Genomic DNA, 12,218 nt, shown 5'->3' with positions numbered 1-12,218 from the left:
AATTGACCTGCAATTAACCTCCAGACCTAGCCTCATAAACAAATATCAAATTGTTTCTTCTTTTTTCACATAAGCTGCTGCTCACAGTCCAAAGGTCACTCTCAGCTCACAGTTCACAGCTCCAAACCAAAAATGATAATGAACTTAAGTACTAGGAGGAGTAAGACAATTCAGCTCCTCGAGCCCCGCTGTTTGATATGATTGTGGTTGATCTTATCTCTGCTGCAACTTTAGTTTCCTACCTGCTCTCCATAATTCTTGAACCCATTATGAACTCAAAAATCGTTCTATCTCCTCTTCAAATTTGCTCAATGTCACAGCCCTCCAATGCCTTCTCAGGGAGTGAATTCCAGAGATTCATGACCCTTCCGGTGTAGAAATTTTTCATCATCCCTTTAAACCTTCTTTCCCTGTGCTAAAACTATGACCTCTTGCTCTATTGCCCACATGAGGAACCATCCTTTCCACGTCAACTTTATCAATCTGCTTGAACATATTATATCCCTCAATTAGATCCCTTCTCATTGTTCTGAACACCTGAGAATGTAGGCCGAAACTACTCTGTCTGTCTTAAGACGCATTCTCGTCTCTGGAATCATCCTGGTGAACCTCCACTGGACTGCCTCCAATACAATGACACCTCTCCTTAAGTAAGGAGACCAGAACTGTACACAGGGCTCCAGGTGTGGACTCACTAATGCCTTGCATAGTTGCAGCAACCTTCTTTTGTATTTGTATACTCTCTTTCTTGAGCAACAAATGCCAAAATTCCATTTCCCTGCCTTAATACCTGCTGTACCTGCTTACTGAGTTTCTGTGATTCATAAAACTAAAAAAAATGAAGGCTTCAATGCTGTTAAAATGAAATCCATCCAAGTAAAATTAAAATAATGATAAGAGGACATTAATAGAAAATGAAAACATTTTTCTCTCTCTGGAGAGCAATATTGAACAGGCTTCACATAATAATGTTATTTGTGAGCTTGGATTCTATACTGGAGGAATGCTGCGCAAGTTTTAAGTTTGAATTGTACACCTATACCGTGTGTAGTGAGAAGGACAAGACGTGGGTTTTAATCTAATAATTTTCTGTGTTCTTCTGTTATAAATATACATCGGCATCCGCTTGTGAGCATTTTCAGTAATTGAATACCACAGTAAAGAGAATGAAAATTTATCTCACCCTGGAATCTGAATTGTCCAGTATCACCATCAACTGGGATCATAACACTTGTCATTTCAAAGGCCAAACCTGATATTACCACTCGATTCCTCAACTAAAATGGAATTTGATTCATTCAATTGTCATACATGAATGACCTTGATAGTGTGTTGTAAATTATAAAGTGAAACAAAATAGCCCTTCACCATTTTTCTTGTAAAGCAAATCCATCATATTCGATTGTTGTAGTGGTATAAAACACTAGTAAGTCACACATTGCAAAGTCCTCCTGAATGTGAGCCAGACATTTACATAGATCTGTGGTTAACCTCAAGAGGCAACCCAATCTTGTATTTGTTTCCTTTTTAGGCCACTTTTCTGACAACAAAGACTTCACCAGTCTCCTTAAACAGCTGAGATCAGACTAATTACAAAGCTCTATTTTGTCCATAACCTACCCTTGATCAATGCTAAAGAAGATAGACTAGCATTTAAATAAAATTGTATTTATAGAGTCATAGAGTGATACAACACGAAACAGACCTTTCAGTCCAATTAGTCCATGCTGACCATAATCCCAAACTAAAGTAGTCCTGCCTGCCTCCTGCGCTCGGCCATATCCCTCCATTCATGTACTTACCTGGATGTCTTTTAAATAGTGAAACTGTACCCGCATCCACCAATTCTTCTGGAAGTTCATTCCACATATGAACAATCTTCTGTATAAAAATATTGCCCCTCATTTCCTTTTTAAATCTTTTTCCTCTCATCTTAAAACTATGCCCCATAGTTTTGAAATCCTCCACAGTAGGGAAAAGACATTTGGCGTTCACCTTATCTAGATCCCTCATTATTTTATAAACATTCATCGGGTGACCCCGAAACCTCCTAAGATCCAGTGAAAAAAGCCCCAGTCTATTCTCACCTTAAATCTCAAAACCTCCATTTCTGGCAACATCCTGGTAATTCTTTTCTGAACCCTCTCCAGCTTAATAATATCCTTCCTTGAACACCGACCAGAATTGGACACAACAGTGTAGAAGAGGCCTCACCAATATCCTGTACAACTTCAACATGGCATTCCAACTCTTCTCCTCAAAGGTCTGAGTCATGAAACACCTTCTTAACTACCGAAAGAACTACAGATGCTGTAAATCACGAACAAAAACAAAGTTGCTGTCAAATCTCAGGAAGTCTGGCAGCTTCTTTGAAGGAAAAAACAAAGTTAACGTTTCAGGTCCGGTGACCTTTCCTCATAACTGGCATTTCCCCTCTTTGCTGTGCACTGTACCACCGATTTTGGTATCATCTGCAAACTTACTAACCAGGCCTTCTATATTCTCATCTAAATCATTTATATAAACGACAACCAAAAGCAGACCCAGCAATGATCCCTGTGGGACACCGCTGGCAACAGGCCTCCAGTATGGAAAACTTCCTTGCATCACCACTCTCCATCTCCTGCCTTTTATCCAATTTTGTTTAGTTTCTACTTAATTAATATTCCAGTAATAAACATCCCTGATGAGCTGCGGAACGGTCACCGCACCCGAAACGTTAACGCTGTTTTTGTTTTCCGTCACAGATGTTGCCAGACCCGGTGAGCTATTCCAGCAACTTTGTTTTAGTTCCTGATGAGCTGCGACTTTGTACTTGACTGATTTCCAACATCAAAAGTTCTAAATGTTGGAAGAGATTGGTTTACCTTGACTTCCTAGCTTGAAAATGTGCCTTTTATGCAAAGAAACTGTACTCTGGGACAGTGGTTTTGCAGATTTACCTGCAGGTCCAGCTGTGAATCGGAGTTGAAGTAGTTGCAAGCACTGATGAATAGGCAGCTATTTAGCCTCTGGATGTAATCCTGTGGAAGCGACGAGGGTCTAGGCCATTGACTCGAGAACTGATGAGGGAACGGCTTGCCCCAACCAGCTTCCCTTCAGGGGAGCGCCAGCCTCAGGTCGCTCCCCTCAAGGGGTACGTCATCCTGACCTTGCTCCTCTCATGCGTAGGCAGCTACATCTTTCTCCCCTCTGGCACATAATAGACCGGCGGCAAACCTGGTGGGATGCCACTTTCCATGAGCGGTTGGCTAACCAGAACCCAGCAGGTGTAGTAAGCAGCAGTGTCACTTGGGAGGTGATGATCTCTGTTACCATTGGCAACCAACCTACGATTATTGCTCGATCTCGGGCCAGGATTGAGTGAAACACCATTAGCACGCCACTTCCCCTTCTTGATGTTGCACATTGAATGCCTTTGAAAGCCTGTTACATTTCTTAATGGTGACACCCCTGCCCACTGTTGAGTCAATACCAGTTGTTGTGGGATGATGTATGTGTACGTCAGTTGCTCAATTGGGGACTTTAACTCGCAATGAAGTTGGGAAGTTGTGCACAAGTCTTCTCACCATGGATTTAATCTGGCTCTAAGCAGAATTGTAGGTGGTGCCATCCTTCCACCTGATTAAATGTCCTCTATTTTCAAACTTGCCACAAGGGAAAGTACAAAATCCCGCTGTTTTTGTTATCAATTCATGGTTTTTAATTTTGCAATCAGTGTCGTAAGCAGCAGATTAGTTCAGTCCTTGTGAAATTGAAGGCAATGCAACACTTTAATTGGTCACTTTTTAACATGGTAGGTTCTCAGACTGAGGAAATGGTGAATGTTGTTGATCTTTAATGCAATATAATGGAGGAGAGAAAAATCTGGACTACAGAGCCCACAGGAAGAAAATTATAATCTGTCAGTGCTGCCTCTATTAGAACAATGCCAAGTAAATACCCGTCCCCATATCGAACAATAGAAGTTTCCTGCATATCAGAACATACCCATTGAGTGGGGAACTGATGAATAATGCAGGAGCACCATCGGATTGAAATACTTTTATTCTAAGAATTTCAGAACATGCTGGGATTTTTATAGCAAGCAATACTTGTGATGGAATATTCTTTTAATGTCAAAATGCTGCAACAGTTTGGAAGAACCAATATTAAATGGATATTATTGCAGATAATATATGTGAATTAAATAAAATTGTTTGCTTAAAGTATTTTGTAATTCAAATTGAATGTCGCATTTTTGTATCTTAGTTGTCTTCTGTTTCTACTTTTTCTTATTTTTATAGAGCAGGTATTGTCCTGGTCACTTGTAATGCTGCCAATTCAAGATTAACTACATGGATGGTCTCTATCAGTTGCTTAATCCCCGATGTCAGTTTGCAATCCTGAATCCAAGATTGTCACTTCATCTTTCAATTCTGTGTATAATCAAAGTCTGAGATCAACAGCTTTCATTTTACTATCTGGAAGTCAATCAGTGCAGATTTTGTTTGTAAACCAGCGTTCTGTATGTAAAACTGCTTCGTTTAATTAGATTAGATAGTTAAGATTCATTTTAATGAAATGAATCATAACTAAGCTTCATCTCTTCCTCATTCTGAACACATGGTATGTCATGCAATGGCAATTCAATTTTGCATTGGTGCCGGTTCAAACCATGTGTATTCCAACTACAGATTGATACAGATGAAATTGTACCATTTCCTTTTTAGTACCATTCTCACCATACAGTGTTTCTGTTCATTACGTTTCTGTGTACAGTTCTGAACCAGTCCCCTTGCCCCTGAGCTTGCCAAATGTCTCAATGTTGTCGTGACATTGTCAAAGAATTCATTGCTTGGTAGATTCAGAGATAAATTAATGTAAACTAGTATGTGTTAATGCCTCTGCTGTAATCGGGCGAAACACTCAGGCCATTGTCTTAATTTTTCTCTCTTGTATATATATTGAAATGTTGACCATGCCATTTGCTCCACTTACTGGAATTGGACTTGTTACAGAAGTGCTGAACGTCAACTTGCCAAATACAATTGGATGAAAAGTATGAGGCCAATCAGTCTCTTGAAACACTTTCTCTCTGCAATCAACATAACAACATTCATTGACAATGAAAAATTACGTACGTGCTTAAGAAGATTAGATTTGAAACAGAGATTTGTGAATATGAATGGAGCTATATATGTCCCCATCTCAGGCACCCACCTCAAGTTCACCTGGACTATCTACAACACCTCTGTCACCTTCCTGGACCTCTCTGTCTCCATCTCAGGTAACCACCCAGAAACCGATATCCATTTCAAGCCCACCGACTCCCACAGCTACCTAGAATACACCACCTCCCACCCACCTTCCTGCAAAAATTCCATCCCCTATTCCCAATTCCTTCACCTCCGCCTCATCTGCTCCCAGGATGAGGCATTCCATTCCCGTACACGTCAGATGTCCTCGTTTTTCAACGACCGCAACCCCCCACCCCCCACCCAACCACACACAGTGGTCAAGAACCATGTCTCCCACATTTCCTGCAACTCATCCCTCACACCCCATCCCCGCAATAAGCACCAAAAGAGAACCCCCTCATCCTCTCATACCACCCTACCAACCTCTGGATACAACGCATCATCCTCCAACACTTCCACCATCTGCAATCTGACCTCACCACCAAAGACATTTTTCCATCCCCACCCTTGTCTACTTTCTGGAGAGACCACTCTCTCCATGACTCCCTTGTCGGCTCCACGCTTCCCTCCAACCCCACCACACCCGACATTTTCCCTGCAACTGCAGGAAGTGCTACACGTGCCCCCATACCTCCTCCCTCACCCCCATCCCAGGCCCCAAGAAGACTTTCCACATCAAGCAGATGTTCAACTGCACATCTACCAATGTGGTATACTGCATCCGCTGTACCCGCTGTGGACTCCTCAACATCGGGGAAACCAAGGAGAGACTTAAGTGTTCTGCAAAGCAGTCCCTATGCTCGGTTCACAACAAACAACTGCACCTCCCAGTCGCGAACAATTTCAACTTCCCCTCCTATTCCTTCGACGACATGTCCATCCTGGGCCTCCTGCAGTGCCACAACAATGCCACCCGAAGGTTGCAGCAACAGCAACTCATATTCTGCTTGGGAACCCTGCAGCCCAATAATATCAATGTGGATTTCACAAGCTTCAAAATCTCCCCTCCCCCTACTGCATCCCAAAACAAGCCCAGCTCGTCCCCGCCTCCCTCACCTGTTCTTTCTCCCACCTATCCCCTCCTCCCACCTCAAACCACACCCCCATTTCCTTCCTACTAACCTCACCCCTTGACCTGTCCGTCCTCCCTGAACTGTCCTACCCCCTCCCTACCACCCCACCCACACTCACCTCTACTAGCTCCACCTCTTCAACTTGTCTGTCTCCTCTCCAACTATCTTCCCCTCTATCCATCTTCGATCCACCTCCCCCTCTCTCCCTATTTATTTCAGAATCCTCTCCCCCTCCCCCTTTTCTGATGAGGGGTCTCGGCCCAACATGTAAGCTTTTGTGCTCCTAAGATGCTGCTTGGCCTGCTGCGTTCATCCAGCTGCACACTTTGTTATCTCTATATCACGTAACAACCTCATTGAGTGAGTTCTAGAGCGAATTGTGCAGGGTAGACTTCGGGTTTATCATTCTAACTTGCCAGTCCTGAAAGATGAAACTTGGTTTGTGTTGGATGTTTGTTTTAATAGCTATGAAAGATATCCTGAAAGGATATGTCAAATCTTTTGTTGAGAATTTAACCCATTTAGTCACTCTAATCTTTTTCCTTTTTTAAAGTTTCCTTGGTAGTCATAAATTTCAAATATCTGCACAATTTTATTTGGCTTTGTATTGGTTCTCTGAGATTCTCTGTTAATGGCTCCGTGACCTGCTCGCTCATTACAGAATTTATCATTGATGTGCCTGTAACAAAATCTTTAGTCTTATACTATATATTCCCAATTTCAGGATAAAGTCCAGAGAGACCTTTTAAAGGAAAGGGGTTTCGAAAGAAAACTTCAGTTCCATCGATCAAAGTCATGAATAGTTGATAAATTATTTGCATTTCATATTTCCAGAACCTAACCCGGAAGAGAGAGCCCAGAGAATTGCCAAAGCTGTCCTCAAACAGTCAATAAAAGTGAAGGAAAATTGGGAGCAATTGAAAACCCATGCAAGCAACTGGCAGAAACAGGTGGAAAAGGCATTGGAGAAACTTCAAGAACTGCAGAAAGCTCTGGATGATCTTGAGGCTCGTGATAACAGCTGAGGGGGTCCACACTGATTGGCAACCTGTGGGTGACCTGCTTATTGACTCATTGCAGGATCACATTGATAAAACCAGACTAAGTGCAATTACATTACACTTCACTTATGAACAGATGTAACCGCAATGTTGTATCGAGACGATCAGTAATATGAGTACTTAAGTAATATTGATTGAATGGTTGTTAACTTAATTTGAAAATTAAAACTTAGTTGAGCATGCCTTCTGATGATATCACATCGGTAATATTAGTATAATTGAGGATTCTATTAGTCAGTGACATCAGCTGAGTTATCTGCTTGTTGCTATGTTATCAGGATTAAAGGTAAAGTCTTAGCACGCCATTTGGCCACTCCTTAGAGAGAGACAACTGGTTATGATTTAACCTGAAGATCACCATGCCTCGGGCAAGTAGAGGGGTTGAGGCAAAGATCCTTTGTGGTCAGCTCACTGGTGTGGCAATTGAGCCCTCTCTGCAGGGCATCACTTTGCATCACAAACCAACCGTTCAGCCAACTGAATTTGAATGGAGTTTAGGATTGTAGAGTAATCCATGCAATTGTATTTTTTTGAATGAATGTTTCTAACTGGGACTCTCTCACTGGCAAACTTTTTAAAAGCCAGCTCAGCCATACAGGTTAGATAAGTTCCTGATCTCAGCTGAATTTTTTGATCTGGGGTGGGTCAGCGTTAGGAGTTCAGTGATTGGAATGAATTCTCATTAAATTAACGAGAGGGATACTACACGTGAATAGACCGATGTTTTGAAAAGAGGATGAGATACGAGCAAAAGTTTAATTGATGGAGAAGACCAGCCACAATCATCATCAACGGTGGAGCAGGCTTGAGCAGCCATGCAACATTGTGCTGCCGCTATTTGACTTGCTCCGTGAAGAGGAAGGAAAAGGGTCAAAGTTTCAAAAATGCTGAAGACCACATCATTCTACAACCTCAAAATTTGATTGTGTTCAGCATATTATCAGTACTGGTACCCCTCTTTCCTGGTCTATCATCTCAGCAGCTCTACTCTGCCCAAAAGCTGGTTACCAGTGACATTTTTGAAGGCTCTTCCCAAGTCTGAAAATCATTTTTGTTACGTAGAATCAGAGTTGGCGTGTGGAAGGAGGTCTTCTGGCATATCACAGCTCTTTGAAATAACTCCCCAATTCATCCCCGTCTGCTGTGCAATGTCTTCAACCACTTTATATCTCTTTAATGGAGGCAAAGTTTTGAAGGCATCTGAAAGGAGTATTAACGATCCCAGAATACAACTGAGCCTTATTAAGTTCTTAGTTCTGATGATCAAGAGCTTGATCAAAGAGGATTGTTTTAAAAAGTGCCTTAAAAGAGGAAAGGTACAGCGGCTAAGAGGTGGAGGAAGTCTCTTGTTGGGTTTGACGCCTACACAATTAAATGTTTGACAACCAGTCGTGGGCCATTTAAAATCAAGAGTGGGCAAGAGGACATAATTAGACGAGTGCAGATATCCTGAAGTATGGTTGGACTGGTGGAGATTACCAAAATAGCGATAGGCGTAGCCAAGGAACGATGTGTAAACAAAAATGAGAATTTAATAAAATTACTGTTAATAGTATCAGTGAGTTAGAAAGTACGGAGAATAGGATTTGTTTCAAGATGAGACTCAGGCAGTGGAGTTTTAGATGACCTCATAACACTCTTGGTCACCTGTAGAGAGTTATTATCTGACACTCCACTCAGGCCAATTCTATGATCTTTTGATCTTTCTGCTTATAAATTGTGTGTCTGTGTGGTCACCTCACAAAATGCACCTGGTGAAGATGGCTGCACTCCAAAAGCTTGTGTGATTTCAAATGAACCAGTTGGACTACAAGCTGGTGTCATGTGACTTCTGACTTCAAACAGTTATAGAATATGTTTTCAATCCTACCTTGACTTGATAATAAGACATCTTCCTAAAATTTATAAAATGAGAAGTATGTCTAACCCTGAGCCTTAGAGTGTTTTAGATGCCATGGGCAAATGTGGGACTCCAGCAGGGAATGCATTGGAATTGTCAGGTCCAGAAGTGAAGTAGTTCCAGATGAAGGTTTCACTGCTAATGAGCCAAGACAAGAGACAGGTAGGCAGTATTAAAAAGATGTAAAGAGACAGCTTTAGGGATTGCATGAATGTGTGGTCGGACCACAAACAGTGGTCTTCCCAGTTTTAAATTGTTGTCTCCACATAGTTCCGCAACTTCATATTCTGTTCAAAGGGCATTACTGACAAGAACGCAGAAGTTAGCTTGTCAATATATCTTGATTTTCCCACCATGTTCTCCAATTATGAACACCACATGTGCACTGTACAAAGTGAACCATTCAAACCTTAAAAGGAAATGTTCAAATTGTGGAATATAAAGTTAAATTTATTTTATTGAAAATTTAAATAAATTACATGAGGGGTTGACCAAGACCGAAAGGAATTAGATGGAACACCAGCTGAATAAAACAAGCAGTAGTAAGGTGGTATTAGCTGGATGTTCCTGAAGAAAGAGAACGCAGCCAACCTTTCTTCCATCAGGGGGATTAATTGTGTGGTGTCAGACACAGTTGACTAAATCATTCCTTCTGTCTTTACTGTCTGACTGTACTATGGTTGTAATATTTCCTTTTTAAAAGGCTCAGGGTTAGACATATTTCTCATTTTATAAATTTTAGGAAGTTGTCTTATTATCAAGTCAAGGTAGGATTGAAAACATATTCTATAACTGTTTGAAGTCAGAAGTCACATGACAGGAGCTTGTAGTCCAACAGGCTCATTTCAAGTCACACAAGCTTTTGGAGTGCAGCCCCTTCATCAGGTGCAGTTAGTGAGGTGACCACACAGACACACAGTTTATAAGCAGAAAGATCAAAAGATCATAGAATTGGCCTGAGTGGAGTGTCAGATAATAACTCTCTACAGGTGACCAAGAGTGTTAGAGGCAAGTAAAGTGTTTATAAAGTCAATGTCAGTGCTGTGCTGTCATGATAATCAGGCAGCGCAACAGGAATGCACAAAAGGTGACATCTCGGGTCAGACTCTGACTTGTAGTTTAGAGGCTTGTGTTCAGAATCTGTCTTAGAGTTTTAAGCTTTATTTCCAAAGCAGGAATTTATAAGATACCACACTGACTGTAACTACAAGTTGTGTGTTTCTTCAACAAAACATCTGCAAATAAACAGACAGCCTGGATGAAGACTTATTATCTGACACTCCACTCACACCAGTTGTATGATCTTTTGATCTGTCTGCTTATAAATTGTGTGTCTGTGTGTTTTCCTCTCTGACTGCACCTGATGAAGGGACTGCATCCCAAAAGCTTGTGTGATTTCAAATAAACCTGTCAGATTATAACCTGATGCCATGTGGCTTCTGACTTTGTCCATCCCAGTCCAACACCAGCACCTCCATATTGTAAGTGTTTGGAACCAAGTCAGTGCAACAGGTATATGTCGAACATTTGACTTCGAAAGGATGCCTAGTGCTGAAAAGTTCATTAATAACAAAGGATTTCTCCATTATGCCATCTATCGTAACATGCTGCGTCTCACATTCATAATGAAAGGATGGCCACTTCAATTTAGCAGGGCCAAGAACAGTTATGGACATTTTTAGCCTGGGAGGAGGCCATTCAGCCTATTTTATCTGTACCAGCGCTCTCCCAGAGCAACAAAATTAATCCTTTTCTCGAACTCATTCCACCTATTTCACAGAATTGAAATATATAGGTACATACTTAGGACATTTTAACATCAAGTGAGCAGTTCTCGCACTTCACCTTGTCAATAAAAATTGAAAACGTGACTTACAAAGAGTGAGTTTTTATTTTGTTCTGTTGTGATGATGAAGAAGATGCAAGTCAAAGTGCTGGAACTGGCCTCTTGAACTTAGAAACATTTAAATGTGTATAAAATGAATTCTGTGCGCATCTACTAAAAGCAGCTTTATGGAAGGATAAGGTGCCAAAGAAGATTTGGTGTATTGTACTTTACCCTATTATACTCCAACCTGTGAAAACAGAACTCTACGACTGTGAGTGTTGAGTTCTGAGAGGTTGCTATCTTGTTTGAATTTACATTGCTCAGTAGAGGCCTATTTTCCCAACAGCAAAATTGGCAATCCAGAAAGAAATGGATATTGGTTTCTCGCATTTGTTAGCTCTAAGTGTCTGTGTAAAGTTTGAGTACAGTTTCCTTATGTACAGGTGCTTAACCTGCTTTTACAGTTTGAACATTTATTATGCTAATGAAAATTTTTTGAATGGTTTCACCTCCAGTTTTCTTCTTTATGCCTATTTGGTATTTTTTCAGGGTAAGGACGACCTGCAAAATCTGACATTGGGTTTTGAAAGACATCAGCCTTTATTTTAGTGAGATAATGGGAACTGCAGATGCTCGAGAATGTGAGATAACAACGTGTGGAGCTGGATGAACACAGCAGACCAAGCAGCATCTCAGGAGCACAAAATCTGACGTTTCGGGCCTCGACCCTTCATCAGAAAAGGGGGAGGTGGAGAGGGTTCTGAAATAAATAGGGAGAGGGGGGAGGCGAATTGAAGATGGATAGAGGAGAAGATGGTGGAGAGGAGAGTATGGGTGGGGAGGTAGGGAGGGGTTAGGTCAGTCTGGGGAGGCCGGACAGGTCAAGGGGGCGGGATGAGGTTAGTAGGTAAGAAATGGGGGTGCAGCATGAGGTGGGGGGCGCGGATACGTGAGAGGAAGAATAGGTGAGGGAGGCAGGGACGAGCTGGGCTGGTTTTGGGATGCAGTGGGAGGACCGGAGATTTTGAAGCTTGTGAAATCCACATTGATACCATTGGGCTGCAGGGTTCCCAAGCGGACGATGAGTTGCTGTTCCTGCAACCTTCGGGTGGCATCATTATGGCACTGCAGGAGGCCCAGGATGGACATGTCATCTAAGGATTGGGAGGGGGAGTT

General features: G+C 41.8%; 2 pseudogenes; both read left to right on the top strand.

Annotated features, from left to right (window-relative positions):
• LOC132209057 (utrophin-like) overlaps nt 1-4,365 on the top strand; it is a 154,958-nt pseudogene extending 150,593 nt beyond the window's left edge.
• The window catches only part of LOC132209067 (utrophin-like), a 90,433-nt pseudogene that overhangs the window by 4,214 nt on the left and 74,001 nt on the right, over nt 1-12,218 (top strand).

The sequence above is a fragment of the Stegostoma tigrinum genome, unplaced genomic scaffold, assembly GCF_030684315.1.
Source record: "Stegostoma tigrinum isolate sSteTig4 unplaced genomic scaffold, sSteTig4.hap1 scaffold_64, whole genome shotgun sequence".
NCBI classification, from domain to species: domain Eukaryota; kingdom Metazoa; phylum Chordata; class Chondrichthyes; order Orectolobiformes; family Stegostomatidae; genus Stegostoma; species Stegostoma tigrinum.
Note: the sequence above shows the minus strand (reverse complement) of the source record. Positions and strands in the feature narration are given on the sequence as shown.